Below are 14,940 nucleotides of genomic sequence, written 5' to 3' on the forward strand. Positions count from 1 at the left end.
ATAGTGTAACAAAGCTTAAGCAACCCTGATTAACTCACTTCACCTATTCGATCCGCCAAGTGGATATCCAAGCCAAACGATACTTAACACTGGTATAACGTATCAAACAATACTACGCGAATCAAGTGGATATTCCTAATTTCAATTTAACACCCAAGTTTCTCGGAAACGAGATTATTCGGATTTATTGATGATGAAAAATTGTATACCGTTTGCGTAAAATTTAATATATCGAGGATCTTTATATCGCAACGTCCTAATTCGATCTTCTTCCTTGGTCACATTTTTTATTTTATAATATTGTTACGTAACTATTGTATATACATATATAATATGGAATATTATTATATAACCATGCACTAAGTTACGGAAATTATTAACTAGTTTCTCTACTTAATCAATATTCATAATCAATGTACCTCCGGTAAAGTTAAATTTAAAGCTTAATTTTTGGTCCGCTACACATTGCTTTTGATGTCCACATTGTAACTGTCAAATACACGCAACAATATGCATGTTCACACGTTCATCGGTTTCTAGAACTTTACAGAGGGTGTCCATTTTCACGTCACTCATTCGTTCGTTTTTATATTTTGACATGCATTGTATGCTGCTGACTATCTCTTTGGAGAGTTGCGGTCATCAACAACAAGAGTTCGCCAATGAAACGCAGCGAGACATCTCGTATCAAACGTTAAATATAATTCTCATAAATTATTCAAAAATCTATGTTATTCTTTTTAGTTCCGCACAAACGATATTCCTATAATATAAACGCAAATACCGATATATGTTCTCATGGAGAGCAAATGCTTTCCCCAAATAAAAGCTACTTGAATATTCCTTACATACATTTATTCATGACAATTCTTATAGCGCTTGCGAATCTTCTGAGTTTTCTGATTTATTTATATTTTGACGTCTCTATATAACCAACACTTTTAAAACTTCAACCCGTCCTTAACACCAAAATTATCAAATTTTAATTTCTAAGTATATCTAAGATACTAGTTGATTAGTATCAAGATCACTAGGATTTTAGAAAGCAATCCCATGTTTTTATCTGATTGAAACTCAACATATAGAGTTTCTGTATTTGCAAGAAGAAAAAGTTAAAAGCCGGCAGTTCGATAATTCCAGCATCAATCTAATTATAACATATTTACAATCTGTAAATAAAACGATTTTATTTGCCAATTAATCGGCTCGGAATTCTTAAAATTCGTGACGAACGAAACACGGAAATAAATCACGGCGCACATTTCGAATCCTTTTCATCAGGCACCGCTAAACTCAAAGAGACTCCGGATCGTTTCATAGTACACCGGGGAATAGTGGAAAGGAGAAGAAAGGGAAATAGAGAAAGAGAGAGAAAGAGAGAATAGGGCTGCAGGCTAGGTGCGACAAAGAGAGCGCAAGGGAAGGGTGTGAGACAGAGAGAGCGTCTTCATTGCCGCGGCAAAGTCGACTTCTCAAAGTGCTTGGAGAAAATCTTGGAAGCAAATCACCCACATCACGAGAAGTAAGTTTCAGACTGAACCGTAGCTACTCCTCTTCCCAGTCAGTATAACGCTCTAATGTCCATTATTAAGTTAACCGATCCGCGTTATTGTTCACCCCTTGACTCTCCTAATACCCACTTATCCAGCTCGAAGGGGCGAGTCTTCGTGGTGCCTTTGCTTTCAGGCGAACTCTCCATGGCGAACCTTTCTCAAAAGAGAGAGAGAGAAGGAGAGAGGGAGGGAGAGAGAGGGAAAGAGCTTACAACACCAAGAGAATAGAAACTGGGACACACAGGTGATCCCCCGGTGGTTTCCCTTGATTTTCCACGGGAACACGCGCCCAGTCTCTCCACCACCGGGCGTACGAATTACGAAATTACTGCCGTATCAGCGAAACTGTTCCACAGGAATGCCGTGTAAAGCTCTTTGCGTCTCCTTTTCCACACTTGGCCTATACGTGGATCCTTCAGACCGATCTCCACACGCTGATAACCGTTCGATCCGCAAGTATCGAAGCGTGCCACCATAGTTTAACATCATCGGGAATGGCGCCGAGACTGTTTCAAACTATTCTAACTATCTCTCGCGCGAATTTTCAAGATTCTCGCAAACAAGCGAGTGGTCTTCGCAATTCCTGATGCTTGACTATCGGGAACATCATCGACGATCGGGTATGGGATAGAGACAGAAAGAATTCGAGGATGGACATTCTTCGGAATCATACCTATGACCTTTTTGTAAGGCATGATGCAGGGGATTGTTATGATTTTATTGACAATTTTCGTACATAATTTTTTAGTGTTCGTAATATGAACTTGTGGGAATAAAACTGAGGATAGAAAAGAAATGGCGCGCATGAAATTACCGGGGAAAATTGTAATTCTGCGTTCGGCAAGCAAAAACGTAAATCCACATGACCCATGTTTCAAGTATTAAGCACACGCAATTATCCGCTTTTTGTTTTATTGGTTACAATGGATACATACTGTATAATGTATGTAACTTGAACTATATTTAACCGACCGTGTCTTTAGATTTATTAATACATTTACGAATTGATATACACAAGTTAGAATAAAAATGAAAAATCTATTTATCTAATTGAGATTCACGATTTATTTCTCTTTACGATAAAAGCGATAAATTTAGCTACAGCCTAAAATTAATTCCAAAATTGAAGTCAGTTAAATGCCCAAACTTGTTAGAACTTCGTGGTTTTGGAACTCATTCTCTCTCTCTCTCTCTCTTTCTCTCTGTATTAAACTAAAATCCTTAGATGTTATTGAACTTGTGGACTTACAAGAGACTTCAGGGTTCTAAACTTATCGAATATATTCTACTTCCTTATTCTCTGCACTGTTGTGTCCTACAAGTTTGTCATTCAATAAATCTTACTACCATGGCGAATAATGGCACTACTTGTCATAGATATTCAGTATTATTAAGCTGGAAGAAATTTCAGTTAAAAAGAATATCAGTTAAAAAGAAATTATATTCAATCATAATCTTAATACTTTTACAAGCATCATGTTCGCTATTTAAGTACAAAATATGCATTTATATCGTCTTACATTCTAGTGGAAATGATGCTATGTATCTGTAAGAATATTCGCAAGGAAATGAAAGCACACACTTTATCTCAATAAGATTAAAATATGAAATAGTACATTACCAAAGATTAGCTCTGTGAAATGTACATAAACGAAGAATATTCTGGCGATGAGAAGTTTAATGAATCAAACGAATAAATTTAATTATTCAAGTAGAAATGTTACATTAGTTCTTTGACAATATTCAGGCGACCTTTGTCACTCGTGTCCGATATAATATTTCATATGCATAGAATTAAGTAGACACTACCGAACGTTTGAAATCGCGTGTTCCATGAAACTTACAACATTAGAAGACGATCATCTTGAAATTCTGCAATCTTAAAAAAACCCGTTAATAAAATCTATATGAAAGTAAAAGATATTATCAGTGATATTGGTAGGACGAATTTCGAATTAATAGTAAAATCAGCAGGTAATTCAATATATGTATATATAGATACCAAATTATTGACCTGTGTATATATTTAAAGTTTTATTTCGGAATAAAATATATCACGCTGCGACCTAATACACTAATACATTGTTGTAACTGTCTATTCTTTTCCAGAAGGCGTACGGCTCCTTCGTGAGGATCGGTGAATCGCGATACACAACCGAAATAGTCGACGGTGTTTTAAAAGCTATCCGCTACACGTGTAGAGACGTTTGGGTTAGGCTGTCCGCACCATTCTTGCTGTATCTTTTCATCGTACGTGCCAATAGGTAAACTCTGTCCTTCTCTTTTTATTCTTCATCCTGTTCCCACCAAGTACATACATATATACGATTCCAGAGTATACCACCTTCGCTGGATTTTACGGTTCGGGTTTTATGGTTATATTTATTACGTCGGGCTTCTACGGGGCTCGAGGAACGTTTTCCCTGGGAGCGATTGCGACGTAAGTAGTCTATAAACCAATTCTCAATGAGCGAAGAAAACCCTTGTATACCAACACGGTTATGTTTGTACCTTCACCAACCGCTAGATGCGTTTAAATGTATATATATAACTGCATGTGTATAGTTTCATTCATAAGTATCACGATATATTTTGACTTTGTAGAAAGTGTGATAGTTGGTTCAGGTTATCAATTTCAACGATTAATCGATCAGAATTTTGCTTTCATGCAGGATAACGATCTAAGAATGTTTTCATTTTTAAACACGATAATTTAAGAATTACTTGTTTGTCTTTGGCAATCTCTTACGTTAAATCTCATTGGGAAAGCGTTGAACGATTTAGAAACAGAATATATGTACATAAAATCTGAGACAAATGTGGACATTTATGAATGGAGCTGTATCTATAGATAACTGTACAAGTACATTGTCGTTCATAAATTTTGGGATATCTATGCCCTATAGAACTTGATGAACGATACAGACTACCCATGATAGAATTAAAAAGCACAGATTCTTATATTCATGATAATGATATAAAATATACTCAACTCGGATGTCTTCCATTAGAACTAATTGTTCATTCCTTTCAGTTGCTGTTATTTATACTGATTACTACTAACTGTTGTTTTCTATTATCTGTACCACATGGTTGTCTGAGTTAGAATGAGAGTGGCGAAAATTAGATCGAAGAATTTCACTGAAAGTATATATATTTGATATATTGGCAATAATTTGGAGGCGTCCAAATACTTATAAACGAGAGTGTATAATGCGTGTGATTGCGCACGTGCCAAAGCAACTATAGACGATGTCACCTCGGGACGTAAAATAATCGTATCGCAACATCGCAACGACGGCTCTTTTAATATCGATTTGGCGATACAGTAACCACGGGTTGCCGAGTCGAATCGCAAATCCTGCGTATGTCGATCGATTCTCGTCAACCTGTACCCTACCGGTCATTTGTGCTTTCACGAGCGTCGCGGCCGAGTTTACACGACCCCTGGGAGTCTTTCAAATAGGCACTGCGCATTCGGAACCGCGGCAGGGATCTTTCAGTGCCATGTATATCCGGGTCATTTGTATGCATGCGTCACCATTTGCTTCGTTATACGAAGCCTACAGTGCCTCTCAAATAAGACTTCGTCTAATGTTTACTATTTCTGCGGATACCTATAGCGAAGTGGTTATACTTTGAGCTTAAATTCTCCGAGATGTACCGCTGCGAATGTTAAATTTGACTTTGATCATGACGTTTGATGGAAATAGGCAATTGCTGGAAGTATCTTCTTAATTTACTCAGAGCCAATATTGCATTAATTGAACGTTTTATTTGAAAAAAGATTTTTTTTTAAATCAGTACACTGTAATTCATTTATGCTTTTTAACGTTATTACGATAAGAATGTGAATCTGAAGGATTTGGCTAATATTTTTCTTGGCCATTATTTTCTCTTACTCGAGGATATAAATCGATTAATTTTCGTTCCATCTTCATAAATAAATCTTAAGGGCATAATCAATTTAGCTCAGATGAACGATTAGATGTAAATGATTACACAAAATAATTGTGATATTTTCGTAAGAAAATTTAATAAGTGAGAATATACGAGTCGTATAATGGCAAGTGCTGCTTCTGACTATTAATGTACCATTGATCTGTGCATTTCATATATTTTACTATTATAATATATATACATATTTATACAGTTTACATATTGTTATTACGAATCGATACACTTTATATATAGATACCACCCTCTTTTAAATACATTAGTCCCAGAAGATATTAGAGATATTTTAACAACTGTAATCTATCGTTTAGGTTTACTGTTGAAACTGATTTTCCCACTATATTTTGTAATATAATATACAAAATAATGGTCGTAACGAAGCAATTGGCACGAGTTTGCGGACAAGCTGGATCATTTGAAAAACACAAACGGGCAATCAAGGAATGCGATAAAGCGGCTTACTGACGAACGAGTCGTTCCACGATCACGAGCACATTTCTTTCTGCTTGAATCGTCGTCCTTTCTAAGGTGCATATAACGAAACGGTCGAGCAATGGGCCGTTGGAACAATGGTAAGACCAAAAGAGTAGGGAATTTCAAACGATAAGCGTTTCCACGCACAGCGAACCGTTTTACGTTCGTTTCTATGGACTCCCGGTTTTACGGTGCACTCGGTCTTTGGGAATGATCGCACGGCGAAATTTCTTTTGATATTTAGTGTGCACAGAACCGTACCAAGACCAGCTACGTGTGTTTAATAAAACGAATATTCCTCGAGGCTTTATTGACAAACGAATTTTGTCAGTCCACCATGAAGAATTCTATTCGAGATTCTGTTCACGGTGAATCCTGTAAATCCGACGATGCCGGAAGAAACGTCTATCTGTACCGCGGATTCTGCTTACATTTATTCTTCAAAAGTATCTCGATACGCTGTTAAAACAATAACGCTGATAAAACAATAAGATTTTCTGTGAATCTTAAACCTGATCTGAAAAAAGTAAGGTGATTCTTTCGAAAGGAATTGTGCTATAAATATTTTTTATGTAATTAGAAAGAAACACGCAAGTCATAAAGAATGTTTTACAGAAACGCAATTAAGTCTGACCTACCGAAACAAGCGTTTTCGATTTTCTTATTTCACTCAATGATATCTCTCGCTCCTCATTTCTGATATAATAATATCTGTAATTATTCAGCTTCTGCAAGTGTATTCATTTTAAACACGAGAATGTCAGTATTGTTTCTATGCTTCAACGTTTTCCCTAACAATCACTCTTGACATATTTCTACTTGGAACTGAAATTACTCGAACTTCGTAATACGGTATCGTGTCGCATCAGTCAACGATACGTAAAATCGTCTCGAAAGCGAAGTTGTTTTCAACGAGCGCTACGTTGCATTTTCAATCGGTCTTTCAACTAGCAGCAGCGGTAATTACCTCGACGGATATCGAATCGCTAAATAGTGGTCGTTATTCGAAAGACATCTGCCACTATTAGCCCATTCAGCCCTCGGGAACATACTCATCTAGTTTCTACTCGGTCGAGTCTTCGTCCCATGGTTCAAAGGGATCGCATCATTAACCAACAAGTTTTCATCTTTATCACTCTTTAAGATGATCGCCTTCGTTGCGCAACTTCTTCGTCGAGGACTCTCGTAACGGTGGCCAAGAAGACGAAGGCGACTGATCGTTACATGTAACTGCGAATACACTCTCGAGTGAGTAGAAAGTTCGCAACGTAAGGTCGAGGAGGCCTCTCTTTTAACGAAAGGATCTCCTTTAGTAAACAGGCGACCCGATCGTTCGTATTCGTTGCTGCGTCGGTGTGAGGACAGGCCGATCTCAGGAACTGGGACACGGTGTAACTGCTTTTTAAGATTTTCCGCGGCTTAACCATCTTTACGTTTCTACGAGTTTTATGTGGCTCTCCGTAAGGGACATCGATAAAATTGGAAATCGTGGGCGAGCGTCTTCTGTAGCAGAGTTTCGAAAAGTTTCAGAAGAGGAATCGATTTTTTTAATAGTTGATGGATGATAGCATTAAGGTAGAGTTTTTAGCGATAACTTTGATTTTTGACATTAGAGTAGACAAAACGCAATCACGATGTTAGGTTGAGGTAATATGACATCCTCGATTGTAAAAGTTTGTCGTACGATAAAATTTCTTTTTCATAAAACAGATACCAACAGACGAAAAAATTAATAGCTACTCATATTCGTATTCGCGTTTAAATGGTTAAATACGTGATAATAATATCATGATGAATAAATTCGAACAAAGTTAGGACAATTATAATCTACCGAATGATATCTTTTGATGCTCTATTGACACTGCCTTTCTTGATCTCATTACGAATATTTTTATCACCAATCTTTTAAAATTTGTACATACTTAACTTACTGTCTACTATTCAATATTACATTGGAATATTTTCTATTTTCAGATTTATCGTCTTTTTTTCTATGGATATTTGGAGTAATATGCAAATTACTTGGTTGAAGATATCCTGAATTATACCCAAGTTAGGTTCTACTTACGTTGAATTAGCATAAATATAATCGAAGTCAAATAGGTCAAGATTACATTGAATCGGTTAAGTCAGTCAGATTAGTTTAACAAATTGACCAAAGTAACGTAGCAGTATGGAAAGTAGAGCAAACTACGGCGATTTAACCAAAGAAAGTTGAATATCAAGCTCGTGAACAAAACAACTTTCGACCGATAAACAGAAACCTTCAACTATTTGGAGAATGTTGCTGTATTTTCGTATACAAATGTTCCTTCCACGAGATAACGATCCCTTATTGTAACTGCACAACCTATTCATATTTTGAACTGCAGTAAATTTCTTTAGAAATACGTTTTGCAATTAATACACAGTCACCAGTTATTCAGATAAACGATAATGAAACTAAATTTATATACGATCATTATTATGAAATCTTTTAAACTTATACTATACTACACGAAAAATATTTGGAGTATAAATATAATTAAAGAGAAAATGTGCTTATAGACCTGACAAATGTTAACATTTTTTAGTCAAATAATGGAATCATTATAAGACTTCTGTTTATTTCTCAAACCATAAATTTAAACGTAATTACTATTAAACAAGTAGACTTAGTACTTCTAACGTAATTTACCCAATTCACTGCGTCGTCTTACGAAGTTTTCTTGCAGAAATCTCTCCAATCGTAATGTTACAAGTTCAGTATTTACCGATACCAAATAAGATGTTTCGAGTTGTAATTCGTTATAAGCATCCACGATCTCAGTACCGTGGTTCTATCTAATCAACGTTTTTCCTAGAAACTTCGCGCGATACTAAAACTCTAACTAATTCCTAGAAGCCACAGCTTGATCGTAGACTTTACAAGTATATCCGAAAATTTGTTACTGACACCTTACCACCGATTTCAGTTAAAGCGCGAAGATCGCGATAGTATGGCAGGCAAAACTGATAGACGCTGGGTATGTGTGTATGTGTGTGTGTGTGTATCTCGTTACTTGGGTCTGCAACCTCTGTGCACGGTTATCCGTCATTCCCTTATCTGCGTGAACGTTTTATGCCGCATAAAATAGTCGTGAAAATTGTCGTGGATTCCTTTTCTGATTTACTAGCCGGCATCGATTCTCGATTCAATTCGAAAATCGTGTTACCACGAAAGCGATAACAGGTAACCGCGTTTCCAGGCATGCTGCCTTCTCTTCTGGCCGACGCGATAAACGCGCCGTGCAACCGGCCTGGATAGCTGCTGCTACACCTAATCGAGTCTTTGCCTAAATGTATGCGGTAACCGAGTAACGCCAAACTTTAAATCGATATCTGGAATTTGTCTAACCAAGAGAGGAAATCGGCACAACGGCTTCTCCTTCTCTTTCGTCTCTGTCTGTTTGTCTGTCTGTCTGTCTGTCTGTCTGCCTGCCTGTTTCTCTCTCTCTCTCTCTCTTTCTCTCTCTCTCTCTTTCTCTTATCATCTCGTCTTCCCTTTCACGCCTACCGAGTTACCCACCACGAAGCGTACTGGAGGGTGCAAATGGTACATCCATTACTTCCCGCAGTCTAATGGCTGGAATTTATTAGGCGATAAGTTACTCCGCGCTACCTGCCTTACTTGCCGAGTTCCAGGACTCTATCCGGCCGGAAGTCGAGAGGGACACATTTTCAGGCTGTTTCTCCATCCCCTAAGATCCGTCACCTTTCTCCGTTCTCCTCTACCGCCCTGTCCCTCCCCATTTTGAAGAGACGCGGCTCACCGCAATGACGCGAAGCGTGATTCCTTGGGATCACACTCTTTAATCCGTGACGAGGGATGAGAGAGACGTCGAGATAGAGAGAGAGAGAGAGAGAGAGAGAGAAAGAGAGAGAGAGAGAGAGATTCACGGCCAGCAGGGCGAATTAGGAGGGCCGTAATTCATGCTGACGTATTTTCAACGCGGATAACTCGAGTGGTTTGGCCGAAAAGGGTTGACTCGCCGCCACTCGTCTTATTTTTATCGTGGCTGTTAAGGACGCGTCACTGCTGGGATATTCTGGCTAGAATTTCACGCTGAAAATACGAAAGTGGAAACTAAAAATAATGGACTTTTCTCTATAAGCAATATGCGTTAGACATCTTCTATCTTTATAAAACGTTAAAATGTCGCAGCAAACGCGGCCTGGCCGTATTTCAGCCAACGCTAAATGCATCCTAAACGTTTATTGCATGCACGCGTATGGTCGAGTGTACTTTATGGGACAGGCTTATACGTCATGGTATATTGTGTTTCACTTGGGCGTTACTCGTTGAGTGATAATTCAGTGAATTCTTAATTGTTGCATCGTTAGTTACGCTTTCGAAACGGATTTTTCTCTTTTTTTAACGGTGAGTGCTGTAATGTGATTGTAAGGACTGATACGTTAAATATGCGTATATACTGGCATATTTATGAATCACATATTCGAATTTGAAGAAAAAAAGTTGTCAACTTTTAAAATGAGATGCATGTATCGCACCGATATCAGTTTTCTATTATATAGAAACCGGATTTACTAATATTATTTCTTGTAGGTTTCTCAGTTTCATAGCCTAGATGCGTAATCAATGTCGAATTTCTCGCAAAACAAATGATTTATTTCCATGAGCTCGTCTGTTGCACGGACAATCAAACATCGATAATCGCAAATTGCATAAATTTAGAAAAATACCTGTAACATCGTCATCTTTTCCTACTTTTTAATTGATGAAGTTGACCAACTATATTAAACATCTTAAACATATATAAAACAAATTAAATCTCTCCGTACCAATTTGCATTTTTATGTAAAAAGGATAATAATTATGGAGCAAGACTAAGCAACAGTCACTATTATGCAACAGTATTAAACATCAATAAACACGTATCGATATAAACGTATGTACGCTTGTACAGCTGCAAAGAGTGGCGCAAATCATGATCTCTCGAAATCATTGCAGTCACGATATACCAACTCGATTGACGCAAATAAATGCCGATGAATCAGCTAAAGATTTATCGAGTGTCCAGTCACGTCTATTCGCAAGAGTACCAGAAGCTACGGACAGATTGATAGAGCGTGATCTTCACCAACAGGGTTCACTCTTAAGCGTGGACTCACGGCTCACTTTGTACGATTCTGCTTCGAACGTCCGACAGAGAAGTATTACGACGCGGAACCAGTCGGTGTTGGCAGATCGCACTGTAATTTTACCCTCACGTGCTAGAATCTGGAGCTTCGATTTGTCATTCGGCGCGACTCGCGGCCCATTTGTCAGCCGATGATTCAAGCGACGAGTAGTTACGCGGCCGTTTTCCGTCGCGCGATAACAACGCGACCTGGACCGGCCGCATTAAAGGCCGACTGACTATTCATTGTTCAATAATTTCATTGTTATAATTGGTCGCCTTGTATGCAAAATCGATAAACTTTCAATTTTGAGACAACGCCGACAGATTTACTGTTCGGCGCTGTAGAATCGTCTATTTTGTTGCTGATAACCAATAACGTAGACGCCGGATTCGATCCGATTTCGGACAAGTTTGACACACACTATGGGCGAACACCGACGTTTTTAAATGGACGATGTTCTCTTCGTGGTCTCGCTAACACGCCGGTACACGTGAATTTCGCATACGGCATTATTTGGGTCTTAACGGGGACAGTTGGATGAATTAGATCCGGGTTGACTAGAATAGGGAGGTTGCCTAGTTTAAAGTGGATTAATTATGAATAATTGTGCTCTGGATTAGGCAGCTTTAGGGTGTAGACGACTTGGACTTGTATGGTACCGTATACATAACACGCGTAATTGTTTGCAGAATCTTATGTTTCCCTGTGAAAATATTGTATTTTTTTATATGTAATATACAGTTTTTCATCCTTTGGAAATAGTGTATATATGTAACTTGTTTAGAAGAAATTGATTTTTACATTTTTAATTCTACTGGTAGAATATATTCACTCACATATATTATTTTGGATAGGAAACATGAACTCGTTTCGGTGTAAGTTACTTCATATATATTTCTGGCTGTCGTAATAAATTATCGGAAAAGATAACTATCCTAAGTCTAGAAAAAGCCCATGTGTTAGAACACATCAAACAGATGAGTTTCAAGCCGTAGACGTTCGTATTTTTATTTATATCGCTAGTCATCCTCGTCACATACCTTTCGACGTATAATTCTTCACAATTAATAACCATTTACAGACTTTAAGCTTTTACTTTGTAAAACCACTTTTACTTTCTTTAAACCACTCTCCACATATACATAATTTTCATGTTTTAACAATCTTTAGATACAATTTCTTCGAACAAGTAACCCATAGACAACAATCTAATCACGAAACTCGAATACAATCAAGAAATAAAAGAATCCAAATTAAAATACCTCCAAACCAAAAATCACGAAATGATATAAATTGTTATAGCGAAGCGTGGGAATGGAAAAAGGTACGAGCAACAACGATGTATTAAGCGGTCGCGTTAGTGTTCCATCGGCGTTTAAAACATATACAGTATGTAGAGAAGGGTTGGTTTAATGACGTCGCCGAATGTTAATTATACGTTATATCACGAATCGTTATTCCCGCTGAAAACACAGCCCTCGACCATTGAACAGTGTCGATGTACACGCGATCGGTGCTTGTGTGCGAAGGTTTCCCTGGTTTTTAGCCCAGTCTCGATACGGGTGCGTGACTCCGCGGCCCCTTGCTCTCACCCTATTCGCTGATAGTTGCATTGTAAACATTGTGGCTAACCAGAGTACCTCAAAAGGGTTTTAAAAGTCCCGGAAATTCGGACTACAGCTGATTCGGAAGCTGGTATTTACTGTTACTCATGAACCTATCTGGCCACCACCTGGCTACGATTGTTTGCACGTTCCTCCGCTATTCACTCTTCGCGGCCACACGCTTCCACGCGTTCGCGTGCGTCGATTCGTTGGTTAATTATGTTTATGGACGATCGTAAGGTGTGCCTGACACGGCTTCGCGTCTGGTTTACGTGCTGTAACCACGTTAAGGTTCGTGGGTGGGTCGTCAGTCTTTTGTTGCGGTTGCGAATTATTGGCTATTTTATTTACAGCCGGTTTCAGGTTATAATGCCTCGCCGTGGGCTTTTCGTGGCGATGTTACCAACGATTATTCGAAAATTTTGTTTACGCTTCGTTTACTTTACGCAATGGTGTGGGAGTATGGGAGTGGAATGGATTTGTGTTTCGAATATTTGCATTACGAAGCGGTCGAAAGCCTTAGGCCATGTCTTATCTTTAATAAAATTATTTGACTTAAGTTGTCAGTATGTTCTATGAGTACAGATGAGAAAAATATGATATACAATTATTTACTACTATATAAAATTATTTACTACTAGATACTGAAGATACTAGATACTTAAATACCAAATTATTTGAAGCATATATCTATGATTTTTACACTTACACTAAACACATAATCTCTATTTATGAACGTAATGCGTGAAACCTGGTGATCGATTAGCAATATCACGTTAAATATTGAATATTAATATTTTTGAAATTTTATTTCTTCTTATACTTACGAAGAAATTAATTATAAAGGAAGTTTTTATTTCATTTGTCCAAAATATGAATCTCGAACGAGAGTTATTCACTATGCTCTTTTCGCAATAGCGAATTGATGGGATATGAAAGTAGAAATTTTCAGAGCTTAAACTACGAACTAGTTATAACAGTTTCATGCTCTAATGATGTTATCAAGTGGCTCTCACCATTAACAAGGAGCTAATGTTTGAATGTTTGTGAAAAGCGGACACGACACGTTTAAATGTTAAAATTTTTTTAAAGTTACGTCCATGTGTATCAAACTTCGTATCTTCTTAATTTCATTATAAAAATATGAATTTGTATAAACATTTGCAGTCTAATTACTTATTACTATTCGTATTTTCCAATTATCTTTCTTTCAAAGTAACTGTACGAACGAAAATACAATTGATTGGAAAGAGGACGAAGTTTATTAAAAGAAACCACTTTCGATCGATCTATTATTAATCGTATCTCGTACTCGTGTTGAAATTGCTTGATACGCGATTAAATGACAGAGGAATCGGAAGGGCGACAGTTCGATTGACCGTTTCAATTTGCGTGAAATGATCGGGCAGAACGGAATGCCTGGTATACATAGAGTGGCAATAAATTTCTGTGGCTCCATCGAAAATTACGGAAGTCCGCTCGAAGTTTGCCGTGGGAGTTCCATGTAATTTTATACGATCGAATTTAAAATATTATTCATTTAAAATTGGAATCGAAGCTTCCGACCGAAAATTGCCATTGTCCGTTCACGACTGTTCGTGCTCGAGCGCAAAAATATCCACTTTATTTGCAAAGTATCGCGAGACCTGATGCACCGGTGTTTGTTTAAAAATGTGTCATAAAAGTTCCGATGAGTGATTACAGTTGCAATGCATATTTCAAAGTGATACACGGAACTATCGGTTATCGTACAGATACACGTGGCTGGTTGAAATTTTTCGTCGGAAATTCGTCACGAAGCGTCCTTTTGTAATCTCCTGTGAATTCGTAATGAACACAGTTGAAAGAGATCGTAAGTTATTTGTCGAACGGTAGTGGAAAATTGTTTGTTCGATTTACGCGTCGTGGAATCCAGTATTGCACAACACGTGGTGTAAGCTTACTTACATATATTATATTATGAACTATGCACGCCAGGTATAATAATTAGGTCTAAGCATGTGCATGTTGGGAAACTGTAGTTAATTAGTTACTAGTAGCAAGTATGTACCTGGTAATTAATTTTAAAGCTAACAACTAGTTTTTAGTACTTGACATTACGCAATTAGATTTCTTTCTGCCTCGCAATGCATATTAAATTGTCATGTTTTCTAGTGTTTAGAATTAAGAGATGGTGGACACGTGGCGGA

The 14,940-nt window shown here is 37.6% G+C and overlaps 1 long non-coding RNA gene across 1 annotated transcript in view; it reads left to right on the forward strand.

The window, feature by feature from the left end:
• LOC110119566 overlaps positions 1-14,940 on the forward strand; it is a 119,503-nt gene that overhangs the window by 41,117 nt on the left and 63,446 nt on the right. Inside the window, exons 2-3 of the long non-coding RNA XR_002308039.2 lie at positions 3,663-3,817; positions 3,888-3,993. This is a non-coding gene — a long non-coding RNA (uncharacterized LOC110119566). The remainder of the gene's footprint in view (positions 1-3,662; positions 3,818-3,887; positions 3,994-14,940) is intronic.

The sequence above is a fragment of the Bombus terrestris genome, chromosome 9, assembly GCF_910591885.1.
Source record: "Bombus terrestris chromosome 9, iyBomTerr1.2, whole genome shotgun sequence".
Lineage (NCBI taxonomy): Eukaryota > Metazoa > Arthropoda > Insecta > Hymenoptera > Apidae > Bombus > Bombus terrestris.